This window comes from Coturnix japonica, chromosome 3, assembly GCF_054131305.1.
Source record: "Coturnix japonica strain WE chromosome 3, WE-NBRP24, whole genome shotgun sequence".
Taxonomy (NCBI): Eukaryota; Metazoa; Chordata; class Aves; order Galliformes; family Phasianidae; genus Coturnix; species Coturnix japonica.
In genome coordinates this window covers 78,444,471-78,461,520 of record NC_140665.1, presented here as the reverse complement: position 1 = coordinate 78,461,520, position 17,050 = coordinate 78,444,471, and positions in this window count along the sequence as shown.

Sequence of the window (17,050 nt, the reverse complement as noted above, 5' to 3'; positions counted from 1 at the left end):
GGTAGAAAGACTTTAAAAATGTGAGTTAAGCAATGCCAGTCCCCAAATGGCAGGGGCTGCTGTTCAGTGAGGCAGATAAAAGAATAACATGTACCAAGGGATTTTGAGGGAATTGGTGGCTTCAGTGTGGTGTTAAAGCTAAAAACTTTCACAAGAAGAGAGCATCAGTGGTATAAAGAAGATATTTTTATTTCTTGTTGATTTATCCATCCGATGGTCTCAGGAGAAGCCTAGCTGGTAGTGTCCTAGTTGATTCTTCTGAATAAAACCAATTATTTAAAAGGATTTTTACTGCTGAAACTTGAACCTTTTCAAGGAATACATACAGGCATTACTGAGAAGACTCTTGTTACGCAGTTGTTATTCCAACATACATTATAACTTCCAAAGAGAAGGGGCTTGTTCAAAGAAGTTCAGAGAACACATACTCAGTCTCTGAACAATTTGTAACTTATTTTCATTTGCATTTAATTTGAGGAATTCTCATAGGTGGGACTTATTTTGTGTTTTAGTAGCACCATGATCTAGTAAAAAATAATTAAACATTTAATGTAAACATAAACTGAATGTCACAGAGACAGTCCTTGTCTAACTATCATTTAGATGACATATTTTTATGTGTCTCTGGGTCACATTGCAATTTTGGCTGTTAATGAATTAGGCTAATACTATTATTTTTTAAATGCTTTTCAGAAAATCCTAGGACACAAGAAGTTGCTGTTTAGGCACCTGCTTAGGAGATCATCATCTAAACAGTAGCTGCTAAACCCTTGGAAGTAGATTAATTAAGCAACACAGAATGTGATTTTCCAAAACACCTCTGTTGTTTAGCTGGTGACTTTGATCAAATATCACCTGAGGACAAGCCATGTAAGATTTACATACCTGACTTGACATTCTTATATTCAGATATCTGATTCCATATTCTTGTTCTTACCTGTAGCTTGTGTTGGTGAGTATGCATTTGTACAGCTGTCTAGTAAGACTGTGGTTGGATTTCAGGGAAACAGCAAATACATCAGGTGGACCTAGCTTCTGCAGGCATAAAGCCTTGCTTTCTGCAATGAAAAAGCTTCTAGTGAGTTGTATGTTGTTAGATTTTCAGAAGTTTCTATCCAACACAAACCACAGAAACCAACATTTGGCTCAGAAGGAGTCGTTAAATGTGATGGAGAAGAATGTTCCTCAGTTCAGTCTCAGACCGAGTGCCATTTAGGATGGCTAAGTTAAGCCATCTCCTAGCGTTTCATTGTTTGTCTAGGCTCGAAAGAGCTCAGTGTCACTGGTCTGTAGTTTAAAGAAGGATTTTTAGGAGGGACTAGGCAAGTTTGCTCTTCCTCTGAAAACTATTTTAGGCATACATGCAGATACTGACAGCCTACAAATGGTTTTTGGGGACTGGGAGAACCAAAGTCTGATCTGCTTTGTTGTCATGAGGCCTCTGCCCCAGTGAGCAATCTCACAAGGGAGCAGTGGCTGCTGGCCCCAGGCTTACCCCTGCTCCTCTAAACACAGCTGGAGGGAGGGGGCAGTAGGAAGGTTAGATGGAAGTCACTTCTTATTTATCTCACTCTCTTTGCAATGTTACTTCTGTACCACGTGGTCGATTCTCTTTTCATTTGTGCCTTCATTCTTTCCATTTCATTTCAGCATCTTCAGGCCACACTGTCTGTTCAGTTTATAATAAAATCTATTTAACGTATTTCAGTCTTCATCATTCTTACATACAGCACAATGGCCACTGCTGCCACTTCTCTTTCTTTTTTAGCAGGCTCTCATATAAGCACATACTACTCATTTATCTCATGTGAGTTCGTTGCTGAAGTGTGTTTGGCACTGATAGCTCAAGATTAACTGTGTGTGGCTATGATTGGTGGTGTTTCTGAAAGACCTATTCCTTATTAAACAGTCTAAGAGTTAAGATAACTTAGACCTGCGACTGATCTCATTGACATCAGAGGCAAAACTTGCACTGACTTAAGCGCCTTTTAGTTAAACCAACAACAAATAATTAAACCACCATCCAAAAGCCTAGGGTAATTGAACTGACAGCAAAACTGTAATCCTTGTCAGGCTCCAACACATCATTGCAATTTAACAAGTAATTTATTATCCAATAAATTCTTACCTTCATCATAAAAATGTACTTTTCTGTCCAAAATTTTATGAATTTTGGCATGGGAAGAAAAACAGCTTTTCTTTCCAAGGTGACAGATTTCATTTTTCATAAAGACCAAACCATTTCTTTCCAGGAGAAGTTGCTTAGAGAAACCTGGAAGCACATGGGGTCAGATTCTCATCTCCTTGGTACAAGTCATCTTTCCAACCTAACATCATTACAACATCACTGAAGCCAGTTTGTGGATATCCAGGCTTTCCCAGCCCAGTCTCTAAAATTCATCAGATCCCTATGGAGTTTTTGTGGAGCACAAATGGAGATGGTATAGACATCAGGCCAGGCAAACTTGCATGACCACTCCATCTCCCTTTGCCACAGCAGTTCCTCCTGTGCGTAAGACTAACTGTTCCCATGCCTCTGGATGAAAGTTAAGATTAAGGTATCTTTCCTATTTGGATTTCTTTCTAGGTCAGAAGATTTGGACTTTGTCTCCAGGGGTGCCAGACAGCCATTATCCCCTAATGTTACAGCCAGTAATTCCAATTATCTTAAATATAACAGAATTTATTTTCTAGAGGAATTTCAGAGAAAATAAAAAGTAAAGTTAAGCAGAAATCAAGCAGAAACATGCTAATACTGCAATAAATATTGCTGTGCTTCAGCAGAAATCATGGCTCTGAACTCACACAACATGCATCTGCATTGATGTACTGATCACACTGATTTTACTCATTCTCAACAACTGAAATAAGATCAGAAATAGACGTAGGATTTCATTAGTTTAGCATAAAATGTGAATGCAATTTTAATCTGTAATAGCAAATATTATTACTAAGAGCTGTTTTCCAAAACTGACATTTCTAGCCAACTGGATGCGCGTATACACAAATACATATACATGTATGTATGTATGTTGGATGTATTTTCAGTCACATTTAATAAGTTTCAATAATATTGTTTTATGTTATTAGCTCTTCCTGTTACTGCAAATTACCTAAATATTATCCCACCACCTCAACATTTTAGATGATAGAAGACAAGTTCCTTCTTGTTTCTACAAAGCTGGAAAATAACAGTGTGACTCTTAATACTTCCAGATTGTTTTCCAGACAAACTTATGTTATCTGATAACAAATTACAGTTCTTAAAACTAGAACGTTTTTAGTTGTTGACATGGGAGAACCTATTCCATTAATATTTATCTCAAAATGCTGCAGCAAAAATTATTTATTTTATTGTCATTAAATTTTCTTTGAGATAAGCCATGTTCTTTCTAACACCAGAAATAGAATTTAAATTGATTCACACAGGATTGGGATTTTCCTCTCTTAAACAACAATCAGTGCAACACAGCAGCAGTTCATAGATGAAAATACTCATTAAAGTAAAATAATCACATGGTTATTTCATGCAGGAACATGAGAAATCTCAATAGAGAAGGAAAATAGAGGAATACTCATTTCCACTTACAGCTGTGGAGTAGAAATAAGGGACAGAATTAATACTAATTTTCAAACCAGAGGGAGGTTTATTGGCCAGATCCCATGGAGATAGGTACAAAGGCCTGCATTGTTCAACATACTCTTACCTAATCTGTAAAGACTGTGATTAATGATGTGGTAACACCTGCAGAAATGAGGAAGTTATCAGAGAAATAATGATGAAAGCTAAAGCTGTGATGTTTTGGGGAGGTATCAAGATATCTTGCAAGTGTTTGATAAAATATCAGATGATAATCACTGTAAATTAGGATGAAATAATCATCAATATATGTATATTTAATTAAAAATAAAATAAAAAAGAGACCTTAATTAATGGTAGCTTTTAGAAAGATAGGTCAGCTTGGCTGTAGGCAAAAACGCAAACTGAATATTAGGGGCAGTTAGGAAAATAACAGTGTACAAAGCAGAAAAATTCAGACTGCTGCTGTATGAACCATGATCAGCAGGAATGATCAAAGGTTTGAGCTGTTTTCAGTAATAATACAAATTCCATCCTGGAGGAGGCCCTAGCTACGGCCTTATCAATGAAATACCTGAAGGAAAGGTACATAGAAGGTGGAGTCAGGCTCTGCTTGGTGTTGCCCAGTGCCAGGACAAGAAGCAATGGGCACAAACTGGAACTCAGAAAGTTCCCTCTGAACTATAAGAAGCATTTCTGTGCTGTGCAGTTGATGGAGCACAGGATGACAGCACAGGCTGTCCAGGGGCTGTGGAATCTCTTCCTTGGAGACCTCCAAAAGCCACCTGGACATGGTCCTTGGCCGATTGCTCTGGGTGTCCCTGCTGGAGCAGGAGTTGAGCCAGATGGGCCCAGACATTACTGTAAACCCAACCACTCTAAGATGCTGTGAGTCCTACTTCTCTCTCATTCTGTGATTCTTTAAATAGAGGAGGGCCCTTCAACTTTGATTTAAAAAAAGAGAGAGATAATAAATACATAATAAATTCTGAGGATCATGAAAAAAGTAACAGGTGTTGAAAGACTAAGGTTAAGATTATCAACCGAACCCAGAAGAGTTGAAAAAATCAGCTGTATTTCTACAGACAGTATATAGGCGAGTGGTGGACACTGTGTGTGCTGAAAGGAAGAGACATATCAAGAAGAGACATGACAGAATGGAGGAAAAATCCACCAGGGACTACCTCCAACTCACAAAGGCACTGGACTAAAAATTATGGCAGGCTGGAAAGCACTTTGGAGAAGAGTTACAATTTGCTCATTCTAAGTATGCTTTTCTAGGCATCTACTATTAATACCTATAACCAAAGAAAGTCTACTGTGTCAGATGGACTTGTGGTTTGAGCTGATAAAGATGATCTTACTTTTTAACACTTAAAATACTCTGAAATACTGAAAATTCAGAAAAGAAAGTATCTCCTCTTAATATCAGAACAGGTTTCAGGAGATCTACCAGCTCTAGTGAAAACCAAAATAGACATGGCCTAGGAAGGAAGGGAGACTCCTTCATCTGTTTCTAAATTTCTCCAAGATGCAGCATGCTGGGATAGAAGCTTCATTCTTCTAAATGTAGAGGAATCTCAGAGATCACATACCAGACTGTACATTCAAAAAGAATCCAAAAATATAGAAAGCAGAGAAAACTTGGACTAGGGAGGACATTTGAAGGTCACTTGTCCCAGCTTTTGCTCAAAGCACTATCTATTTCAAAGTCAGAGTATTTGCTCAGGGCCTTGCTGTCTGAGATCCGAGTGTTTCCAAGGTCAGAGGCTCCAGAACTGCTTAGTGCAACTGCTTCAGGTCTTAGCTGCTATCATGGTGACAGTTTCTGCTCATTCAAACAGAATTTCCACTGCTGCAGCTCATGAACATCTCAGTACCTGTGCTAGAGCTCAGTATTTAAGCTTCATTCTCCCCTATCTTGTTCTTGAGAAAAAATGTGAAGAGGCCCTGCATTATCAGAAGCAACTGACTTAGTTTCTGTCCAGTTTGTATAGCTCTAAGTAGGTATTTGTGCTGCAAGAATCAAGTGCTCAGGGCGATAAAGAGGAATGTATGTCAAGACTGAATTCAGAAAAGAAAAAATATCTCCCAGTGATATCTGAAATGTTTCTTCTGGAAAACTATGTGAACTATGAGAACTTTTTATAGGAAACAAAACCACAAAAATAGAGAGTGAACAGGATACTGTTTATCATCTTGATTTATTTTTTTAATGGTAGTCTTTACAAAAAAATGGTAAACGTTTTACTGTAGCTCATTTAAGAAGGAATGTAACGTGCCTATAAATAAATTCACACTGATTATCTAGCAGCTTCAGCTTCTGTCTCTCATGTTTTTGATGCAACGCTCTGAAGTGTATCTCATCAGATATGATTAGAAATTTCCTGTTGTCATTTGCAAATTAGTCATTCCTGTAAATGTCACAGAACTTGTTTTGCTGCCTTCTCATTTATTTTTGTATGTTCTATAGTTGGGTTGCCCAAGAAACCTGTTGTTACTACCATTTTAAATTATTTCTTTTTTTTTAATCCCACCAATGAGCTTCTCATAAAATGAACTGCTGCAGTATCCAAATAATCCATTTTTTCTGGATCTCTTTTGGTTAACTTTTGCATGTTGTGCTAAATAATGTATTTTATTTTTTTTAATAGAAATTGTTGTAATTCATCTGAAGATAAATCATAGAACAGTAGAATCGTGGAATGGTTTGGGCTGGCAGGAATTTTTAAGATTATCTAGTTCCAACCCCCTGCTATAGGCAGGGACACCTCCCGCTAGACCAGCTTGCTCGAAGTTCCATCCAGCCTCACCTTGACAGCCTCTCTGGGCAACCTGTTCCATGACTCTCACAGTAAAGATTTTCTTCCTAGTATCTAGTCTAAACCTACACCTTTCCAGTTTATAGCCATTTACCCTCATTCTGTCACTACCTGCCCTTATAAGAAGTCCCTTTCCAGCTTTTCTGTAGGCCCCCTTCAGGTACTGGAAAGCTGCTATAAGGTCTCCCCAGAGCCTTCTCTTCTGAAGGACTCCAGCTCTCACAGGCCAAATGATTCACAAAGAAATTAAAGTAGAAACATCCTTTTTACGTAGTTTTCTCGTCCCCGTTAATGGGAGCTATGCAAAAAAAAGGGGAATTAAATAACCTAACTATAATGCTCTGAATGTCACATTTCTTCTCAATATATGTAATCTAACCCAAGTTGTGCAGACAGCAGCCACTCTGGTAGCCAGCCAGCTACTGAGAAGACTTACAGCATAATTTAAATAGTTCAGAGTGCCAGACACATGTTCAAGGGTAGTGTATGGAGTATTAACAGTGGGAGAGGATTTCTTCCACTTCCAGGTCATTTCTCTGAGTCACAGCTTACGCAAAGCTGAATAAAAGTTGTTGCTATCCAGTGTCTGCTAGTCCATTAAAAATGAGTTGATCACGGGGCAGCCCTTGGCAGGCAAACATCCAACCACAAAATCACTATCCCTTCTGGAAGGCTTGTAGGAAAACCTAAGATTAATCAAGCACGAAAAACAAACTACAGTGTCTCTCCTAACAAAGTTCTTCCCAGGCTAAGGACAAAGCCAGGTGGTGGGGAAGGATGAGCAGGCAGCTGCTTCCCCAGCACTAGTGATATTGAAGAATATCAGAGGACTGATAGTTACGTTTGAGTGCTACTCTTAAGAATATTTAGATTTAAGTATTTGTAGGACTATTTTAATAATGACTTCTCTAGAGCCAAATCTTCTGAAACTCACATGCTTGACTGAATAGCACAAATATCTTGTTCATGTTGGTGCGTAACAAATTTATCAGAAATATAATAGAGTTTTATATAATAAGTTTGTTTTTCAGGGATTTCTGGAGGTCATCTGGTCCAACCCATTGCTCAGAGGAAGATCAAGCTGCAGATTGGAACCTGTAGCTCAAAACCCAGCAAGGTATTATCTCCAAGGATGGGAATCCTTTAGCCTCTCTAGACAACTAGTTCCCCTAATTGATTTCTTTATTCCACAGATACTTTGTAAATAAGCATATATGCTCATCTACAGTATTCATGCTAAACTAGGTGGTAGTCCCAGACCAGAGAAATACCAGTGTTATGAATACAAGAGAACATTTTCTAAACGTGCTGTCACTCAGGCTGTCTCTTACACCCAGGACATTTCTCAGGGTACTTCATATTCTTTAATGTAATTGGGAAGAATACTCTTGAGCCCTGAATATAATTTTCAAGGTAATGCAGCACAAATCTGAAGCGTAGTGTCTCCAGTTCTGTGAAATTTCAATTCTTTTTTTTTTTTTTTTTCCAGAAACTTTTCTATTTTCAGGATCTGTCTTTAAAGCTTCTTCAGTAAACCAGTTAATGCCATAATTTCCAGTTATGGGAAACTTTTTTTAAGGTTAAGTTCAAATGTACTTTTGAGAACCATTTCCTGGCATAATAATGACAGAGTGAGGGATTTCTTGTGACATTTTTATACTGGAGAAGTCTTCATATACATACAGTTATGTCAGATAAGTGAGATTCATCTGCATAGCGTATTTCACTTGCAGAGTGGGTATAACCCACTCCAGGAAATGCAGAGCTTCATTTGAAGGAAACAATCCAAACTGGCAAATCTTTCTCCAAGGTTAACTGAGTACAATTATAATATCTGTGGCAAAGTTCTTAGTGAAGTAACGTTTCTGTCCAATAGGTGGAGTTTTACAATCACCAATGCTCAGATTCTCATGCTATGCTCTTCACTGATTATAGATTAAATGATATCTAGCCACATATTAGTACTATTTAATATTGATAATGCAAGATGTATGTATACATAGATGAATGAATTATTGGACCTTTCCATCTTTAAGTAGCATGCAGGTTGTTAAGACACTCAATGTCAGCAGAGTTATTTCTATCTTTACTTACATCGGTGAGATATTCAAGAAGAAAATTTTTTTAAGTTTTGCTTCCAAGTATTCTAGAATTACCATCAAGACAGACACCTTGTTTAAAAAGAACTGTACTGTAAAAATAATAAACCACTTTGTTCTATCAAATATTAATTAGCTTTATGTTCCTGAGTTACAGTGCCTGTTATTCATCTATTGCAAATGGCCTCTCAGAATGTTTTGCACTCTCTACCTCTTTGACTGGGAGAATTAGTAAGACACGTGCCAACATTTTCTAATTATATAGAGATATTTCAGGAACTTCCACGCTGTGATCCTATAAGCCAACAACTTATTTGTGTATTTCCTTTACACTTTGCAACTCTATGGAGTTTTCATTCACTTTGCCAAACAATATTCCTCCTACTGTAACTGTAAAACTACCTAAAACCTAATGCAACTGCAATAACCAGGTGAGTGATCACAAACTGAACTAGGACAGATGGAAGAGCAGCAGACTGACTGCCGCTCCCCAGCCTTATCAGAAACTAGATCCATTCCTTTGGGGTTTAGTTCCCAAGCCTCATGTTTAAGTCATGTTTCTTTATTGTATGCTTTCCATATGACCTGATGAATCTTGCATCACCTTTCATGCACTGTAGCCAGGAGCACACCTAGAACAACAACATTCTCAGTCAGTCCCAGCACAAATAGGAACAGAAGCTTAATCACATGGCAGCTGAACACATGGGCTTGTTGATACACACAAACTAGGTGTGGCAGCTCCATTACCAGTAACCATCCTGATTATTGATTTGAAAAGGTTGTGCCCTGATTATTCTTTCAAAGATAAATGTCTAATCTCCAGGGTGGACTCCATGTTCTGAATCACAAGGGCAGGGAGGAAACTTCCTGAAACCTTGAGTCAGGTTCTTTGGCTCTAGATGAGGATTTTAAATGTACTCCCATGTTACCATTCCCTATTGGCTCCCCATGTAGCACATGGTATTTTGGGATGTAGGCATTATGGTATGCAGGCCTCTCCTGCCCTAGGAAACACAGGTGACTAATTCTGAAACCTGAATTCCATTCTAGGAGTAAAGTCCAAAAAGTAAAATGTTAACTTTGTATACATTAAGAAGTTTTGTTTAGTTCATATTACTTTTTGAAGCTTTCTGGACATTTTAGTCATCATATAATTTTTATTTATTTATTTATTTATTTGCATTTACCCTGGAATTTGCCTATGATATTCATCTCCTCTTATATTTTGTACAAATACATTAAAGTAGCATGGAAAAAAGAAAAATCTCTGAAATGTGCTTGATGGAACACATCAGTTAGGTGAGGTAGAGCATCTAGAGCTTCTCTATAATATTTGTTGAATTCATCCTAAAATTTTATTCAATCAGCTACTAAAAATGTTAAACTAAATAAAAGTATGAATGTTCAGTTACTAATCATGTATTTCCCTGTTGCAACTGAAGTTAAAGAAGCTGCAGCTTCAGCAGGTTTTCTTCCTTGTGAGTGTTCTCTTAAACCAGGTATATAGACCTGGATAAAAGCCAGATATAGACAAGTCCATAAATTATCACATGTTCCCAAGCAGCAATGATTTAGAAATCTCTCTTACACTTGGAAAAAAATTGGATAGAAATTTATATCCAATAGCAAAGACACCATTAAAATACTGCAAAAGCTACAAGCAAAAAAATTAAAATCCGCCTACCACATCACATACAGATTAAAATGCTATAGTCTAGCATGTTATTGCAAGTAGGAAAAAGGAGTTGGAATCACATTTTATTCATTAAATTATGTCTGTGCTTATTATTATTTACATACTCTATCAACACTAAGTGTTGGAATATTTGGACGTTGTGTCTGTCATTACTTATTTGGTGGGATGATATGTAGACAACCAAAGGATGCCCAGCACCATGAAATGGTGATCCATAGTATTTTTCTTTCTGGATAAATTTGGATTTCACTGAATTGCTGAAATGAAAGGATCCATTGTGCAGCCATTGTTAGAACTAAGTTGAATATAGACAAAAACATCCCTCTAGGTGCATTTCAGGGTTGTCTTACTTTTATGTTGGATCCCACATGGGATTCTATAGGTGAAATACTCAACCTTTGGTTGTCCAAAAGCAGTGAGTGCTCAGTGGCATTGATCAACCCTTTTCTTGCCCTAGACTCTCTCACCAGGGCAGGGTGTTGCTGCCTGTGCCTTGTAGGCTACACAGCATTTAAACAATCTGTATCAGCCTTGTGCTCAGGCTGTCAACAAATCTCACCTTCCATGTTGTAGAGTACGCCAACAAGTTCTTGAAGGAAAGACCTAGGCCCTCTTTTCAGCCCCATAGCAGTTGTTACAAGAGCAAGCAGAATATATTGAGCAACCTAGGAAAGCAGTGAAGTGGTGCATCTACACTATAGACAAATATGTACTCAGGACTAGCATGACTGTGAGTTTTCTCCAGTGCTTCCTGAAAGTCATTTTTTTACCACTGAGGAATCATGATGGAATTCCAGGCAGAGTGGACAGATGCATTTTGGACAGAACATGCTTTTATGTCTGCACTGTGGAGTGTAGGTATATCAAATGAATCCCATGAGCAGTGAAACACCTTGAAGAGGCATTGATACGTATTTAATACTGGGTATTGAATACTGTTGCCTTGGGTGGCAGGGCTTGACAGAGAGCAGCGAGGACAGGTTGCAGACAGAGTGACTCTGGACTCCAGAGAGAGGAGAATCCATCCTGTAGGGAATCTGCTCATCTTCACACCAGTAGGAAAGAGGAAAGTGGTGTTATTCTTTAAACATTCAGGGTTTGTATAAATTTTACACTCATCATTTAAGATAGATAAGTTCTCTGTAGAAATACCATAAAAAGCAACTCCTTTTCCTGGAGACTACAACTAAAAATGAAGAAAAAGATTGATGGTGCTGAATTTTTAACATGTTTCAAATTCAGAGATATGATTTGTTAGGATAATCTCTTGACACTGTTAAGGGAGCACGGCCCTCTGGAGAGTCTACATGCAGTAGCTAAGGCTGGCAGCTCCCTGAGGCTGGGGTTGGGAGCAGTGGGGGCTCCCCAGGGCTGCAGGGAAAAGCTTGTCAACACACCCTGTCCAAGTACCCCAGCCAGGAACTGGACAGCCAGAGGAACCGGGACAGCCCCAGGCACTGAGCAATTCCATGGGAATAGGGACAGGACAAGGCCAGGCTGGGATATAAGCCTATGGGTGGGCCTGGCTGGGCAGAGACCATGGCTGAGCTGGGCAGGGTAGAGCTAATGGGAGCTTTGTCTGGGCAGGGGATGACACTCCTGGGAGTGAAGTCCTCGGCTAGGGATAGTGTGACTCCAATAAAGCCCTCAGAGTCCTGTTTGTGACACATGAAGGAAACTACCAACAAGGAATGGCTTGTCTAAGAGGGACTTTGTTGTACTAACTCATTTTAGCAGGTTAGGCATCATGACAGTTTGTAGACTTCGTAGTTTGAAACTTGGAGAGCAAGGAGAAGATTTAACTTCAGATACATTTCAATAAGCAGCTGTATGACGTGACTCAAAAGAGGTCGGGTGCTTTTGAAGAAAAACATGCAGCTTCAGCATCTAGGAAAGATAGTGATGAGGCACTTATTTTTGTATCTATAAGATTAACAGATTGAAACAGCAGAACCACAAGGCTGAAGAGATAAGGAAATGGTAGACCTCAAAGAAATACGGAGGGAAGAAGATAGAGCAAAAATATGAGAGAAGTAAGAGAAAACAAAATGAATACGGTCTCTAAAAAATGATTTGTACTACAGAATGGAGCTCTAGAAAAAGAGTATTTCTCACCAACAAGTGGACTACCTTGAGTTTAAGATGTCTGGGCTACGCAGGTTGTAAAGGAAATTTCCCCTCAATGGAGAGAAGTATATTTTAGGATCACTATCTTAGAAAAGCATGTTCCACAGTATGTTCGTGGCCATAAATAGGCTAAAAATAGTTAAGGGGACAAAAATGAAACTCTGAGGGATGATGAGAAAGATTAAAAGAATAGCTAGGGGGTAGAAGAAGACTCAAGGGAACAGCCTGCAAATCATGGGAAGTCAGAACATCAAGGAGCATAAAACTGTCCAGACTTATAAAAGTCCACAAGATTGAATAAAGAACTTGAAACTCAGCTAGGATACATGTATTCATAATTTTTGCATTGTTCCTGCTGCAGTTACTTGGTGAAGAAATACCAATTTCAGGCCAGAATGGTGCAACTTACAACAGATGCAAACATTTCAAAGAATATACCTAAACACTGCACTGCTTATCTCTTATTCTGATCCAGAGTTAGTCTTCTCTATGTCCATAGAATTCAGTGGAAGTATTCCTGATTTTCCAATATGTAAACATAGATAGAATTTGGCCCAGGAATTTATGCTTCAAAAGAGCTTGTTGATATTGGATGTGAAACCCCCCTGAATAAGAAAGGAATTTTTGGGGTGTGTCTGCTCTGATTGTGTGCATCCCATCTGCTGCTGGCACAGGAAACACTGAAAGATTTGCTAGAGAAAAGATAGGGATAGTAGACAGCTGAGTTTATTACCAGCAGGGCTTGTGCAGCCGCATAGTCAGTGAGCACATTAACTGCCAAAAGCACTCCACCATGAGAGAAGCTTATGTCTACCAAAATTTTTCTCACTGAAGACAGAGATATTTTAGAATTCATTATGTGTTCCCATGGAAACTTTCCCTACATCTTGCACATTTTCTTTGCTACAGGTCACGTTCTATTTCTTCTTAATTCATTATTATTATTATTAAGGTAGACAGTACTTGCTTTATGACTGCCTTGCAGCTCTACAGCTTGTATATGCTCAAGATCACCCTTTAAGATACAGATTTAATTGGCCTAATTGTTAGGATTTGTTCCGTCATTTGCTTCTTCTGTAGAATATAATAAAGAAAAGATCCTCATGTGCTTTTCTGGCCGTTGCAGTCAGACTATAGTAAGTAAAATGTTCTTAAATATCATCTGATGTATTTTGTATGGGATACTCTCCTTCTCTACTTTTGGCTGCTCTGAAAGTAGTGCCTTCTATTTTCTTATGTTGGCCCCAAGCATCAGAGGTAGATGTTGGCAGTATGGCAGTACAGGTTGAATCTTCCCACCAATATTCCATTACGTATTGTTGCCATGTGGCAGGTGGCAGCAGAGGAGCAGTCTGACAAAATAATATCTGACATAGAAGGGCTATGAAAGAAAAATATGTCATTGAATTCCTCCATGGGGAAAAATGGCTCCCATTGGTATTCACTGCTGCTTTTTGAACACTGATAAGACTAAACATTAGATGCTGGCATGATGAGGTTGTGGGTGATGTGTTTCAGCAGTGACAACAGTGACCTGAAAGACAAGCTACTTTCCAGACAGACATGCAGATTCTTACATGTATGGCATGCAGGTTCTTGTTTATAGCTAGCATAAATGCATAGCTAATGATGGTTACTTTTGTTGAAAAATAGAGTTTTGTAGATGAGAGTTTTCTGTATCAGAAAGTGGTACTGTTACTGTGAATCATAATTTCCATTGAAGTAAATAGAAGGCATTACTGTTGGAGCAACCTACGTATATGTATATGATATTCTGAAGTTCTATCAGCTCTAGTGAAGGTTAATTAATTGTGTTTTTAATATTTGGACTCATTGGACAGGATGCATATGACAACCTACTATTTTGACTAGTAATGTTTCAGGTGTAAACATTTTCTCCCATCATGGTCTTCATTTTTCCAGATATTTGTTCCAGAAATTTTTACCTGCTGGTCTTCATTTGGATCTTAAGCCCAAAATAAAGAAGTTATGGATCTTAACAAAGAAAGGAAGTGTGTGAAAATGTGTGTGAGAGAGAGAGAAAGAGAGAGGAATAGAGAGTGACAGGGAGAGGTAGGGATTTTAAGGACATATTTTTACTTTTAAATAGTAAGTACCTAGTTAGAAAATTTATTTTTAGCAGAATAGCCCTCACAGAGGAAAAGTATATCAATGTGCTGATGAGAATCAGTTTAGATGTGGCCAAGTTACAGCTTGCTGAAAATAACACCTGCTGCAAAAGTAATCTTTTTTTAAGAATGCTCACTTAAAATTGAAAAAGATCACTACACAAGTGCACAGCTGGCATAATCACACATTTTCTCCAAGCACATTTTCTCAAACAGCTCCCTGTACCTTGCAGCTTTTTGCTGCAGCATCTTAGTTCTTCTCAAGAAATCTTGGTTTTTGTTTCTATATACAGCAACGTGGCATAGATGGAAGAAAATACTATATATTTATGCTTTAGGTGTAGAAACATAATGTCAATGTGTAGCTGTTCTGTCCTACAGAGCTAATGGAGCAGATGGAGGTTTGGTCAGGATTGATGTCCCACTTTTCTCCTGTTTCTGCAGGCAGATAACTTTAGAAGGGTGAAAAATTATACCTACTCTTACTGGTGATGGCCTATTGTTAAGTCTGTGTTCTGTTTGGGGTCTTTTCCAAATGTACAGTTTAATAGCTATGAATGAGTAAGCCTACAACAGACCATGGGTGAGAATGGTGTCCAGGCAAGGGAAAAGCATTCAGGAATAAACAGAAATTAGAGTGGTATAACTTAAGGACAGCAAGGATAGGCCATTTAACTTCCATTAACTCCAATTAATCAGACTGAATTTTCTGCCTTTCTTCAGTGTGTTTAAAACTTTGGTTTTATTTTAAAATATCTTTTAACTGATGTTAGATCCCCAGCATCTGCCTATATATTTCTATATCTTTCTATATTCACTCCAGATCTACTGCTTCTTTCCAGCAATACAATAGATTGGTTTTGGATTGCAATATCCTCCACTAAATTTCACAGTAATAGTTTGTGCAGCCCCAGGCCCTTGTCATCTATGCACGACCATCTGAGCTAATTTTAACTTGCAGTTTCTTGAATACTCCGCAAACCTATAGTTGCCATGGAAACCGCTGCACCTCAGCATGCACGTATAAAACTTCTATACAAAAAAAGCAGACAGGGGAATAGTGCCCATTTTCAGATTATCCAAATGAGAGCTTAATCATTTGGTATCTCCAGAATGTTAATATTTATGTATTTTGGAAGAGGATACATCTGAACTTCACCTGCAATAGAATGCATGAAATGATGCTGGGTGAATGTCCCATATAACGGAAGGAAATACATGTTTTTCTATTGTTTGCCTAGGCAATACATTAATACTTTGCTAAATTTTCATAAAAATTTAACAGTCTTCACATAAAAGTCATCTCGCCCACCCTTATCATGCTGTGGATAAGAACTAAAATCAATAATGATGACTGTATGAAGAGCGACATCTCCTGTGCAAGCAGGCATCTAGGAATGGTCTCAGTAATAAATGCTTCAATAAACTTTATAATACTTATCTGAAAAAAAATCAGCTGAAATAAACGAAGCACACAGAACCACACTAAGCATTAGTCAGTGGCCATAAATGTATGCTATTTTTGGTGTTTTTTCAGCAAGGGCATGCTAGAGATAAGCAAAAGCGACACACCACAGAAGAGGAGAAAAGAAACATGAGCCAAATGAAATGCTCTTCCAGAAGTATCTTATCATGGGGTAAAATTTGTATCTGTAACTACTTTTAGTGCATATTTATTCTTTCTGTACTGATGTGTCAGATGGGTAGGTCGTTTCTTTTAAACTTTCCCTTTGTATTGGAAAATATAAAATATATATTCTCAGCTTTTTTAAGGACAAAATATTGGTCAATCAGCAGATGTAAAGGTCACAAAGGATGTCCTGTGTTTTTAATACTGTTTTTCCTTTTATCACTCATCTGGACATAATTGTTGTTGGAACAGTTTAAATATCACAGAATCGCATAATTGTAGAGATTGGAAAGGACCTCCAGGGATCATTGAGTCCAATCCCCGTGCTAAAGCAGGTTCCATACACCAGGTCGCACAGGCAGGTGTCCAGGTGGGTCTTGAATATCTCCAGAGAAGGAGACTCCACATCCCCCCTGGGCAGCCTGTTCCAGTGCTCCGTCACCCTCACTGTAAAGAAGTTCTTGCGCACATTTGTGTGGAACTTCCTGTGCTCCAGTTTCTGGCCGTTTCCCCTTGTCCTGTCTCCACACACTGCTGAAAAGAGCCTGGCAAAGCTAAACAGACCCAGTTCACTTAGCCTTTCTTCATAGGGAAGATCCTCCCCCTCTACTCTGCCCTGGGAAGGCCTTATCTGGAGTGCTGTGTCCAGCTCTGTGTTCCCCAGTTCAAAAAAAATCAGGGGTCTGCTAGAAGGAGTCCAACAGATATCCACAAAGATGATAAAGGATCTGGAGCATCTCCTGTGTCAGGAAAGGCTAAATAAGCTAGGTCTGTTCAGCCTGAAGAAAAGACTGAGGGGGAATCTGATAAACATTTATAAAAAAATCTAAAGGCAAGTGCTCTGGAGACAAATGGACAAGGCCAAGCTCTTCTTACTGGTGTGTGATGATAGGAAAAGGAGTATAAAATTTGAACATAGGACGTTCCATACTAACATGTGTAAGAATTTTTTCACAGAAACAGT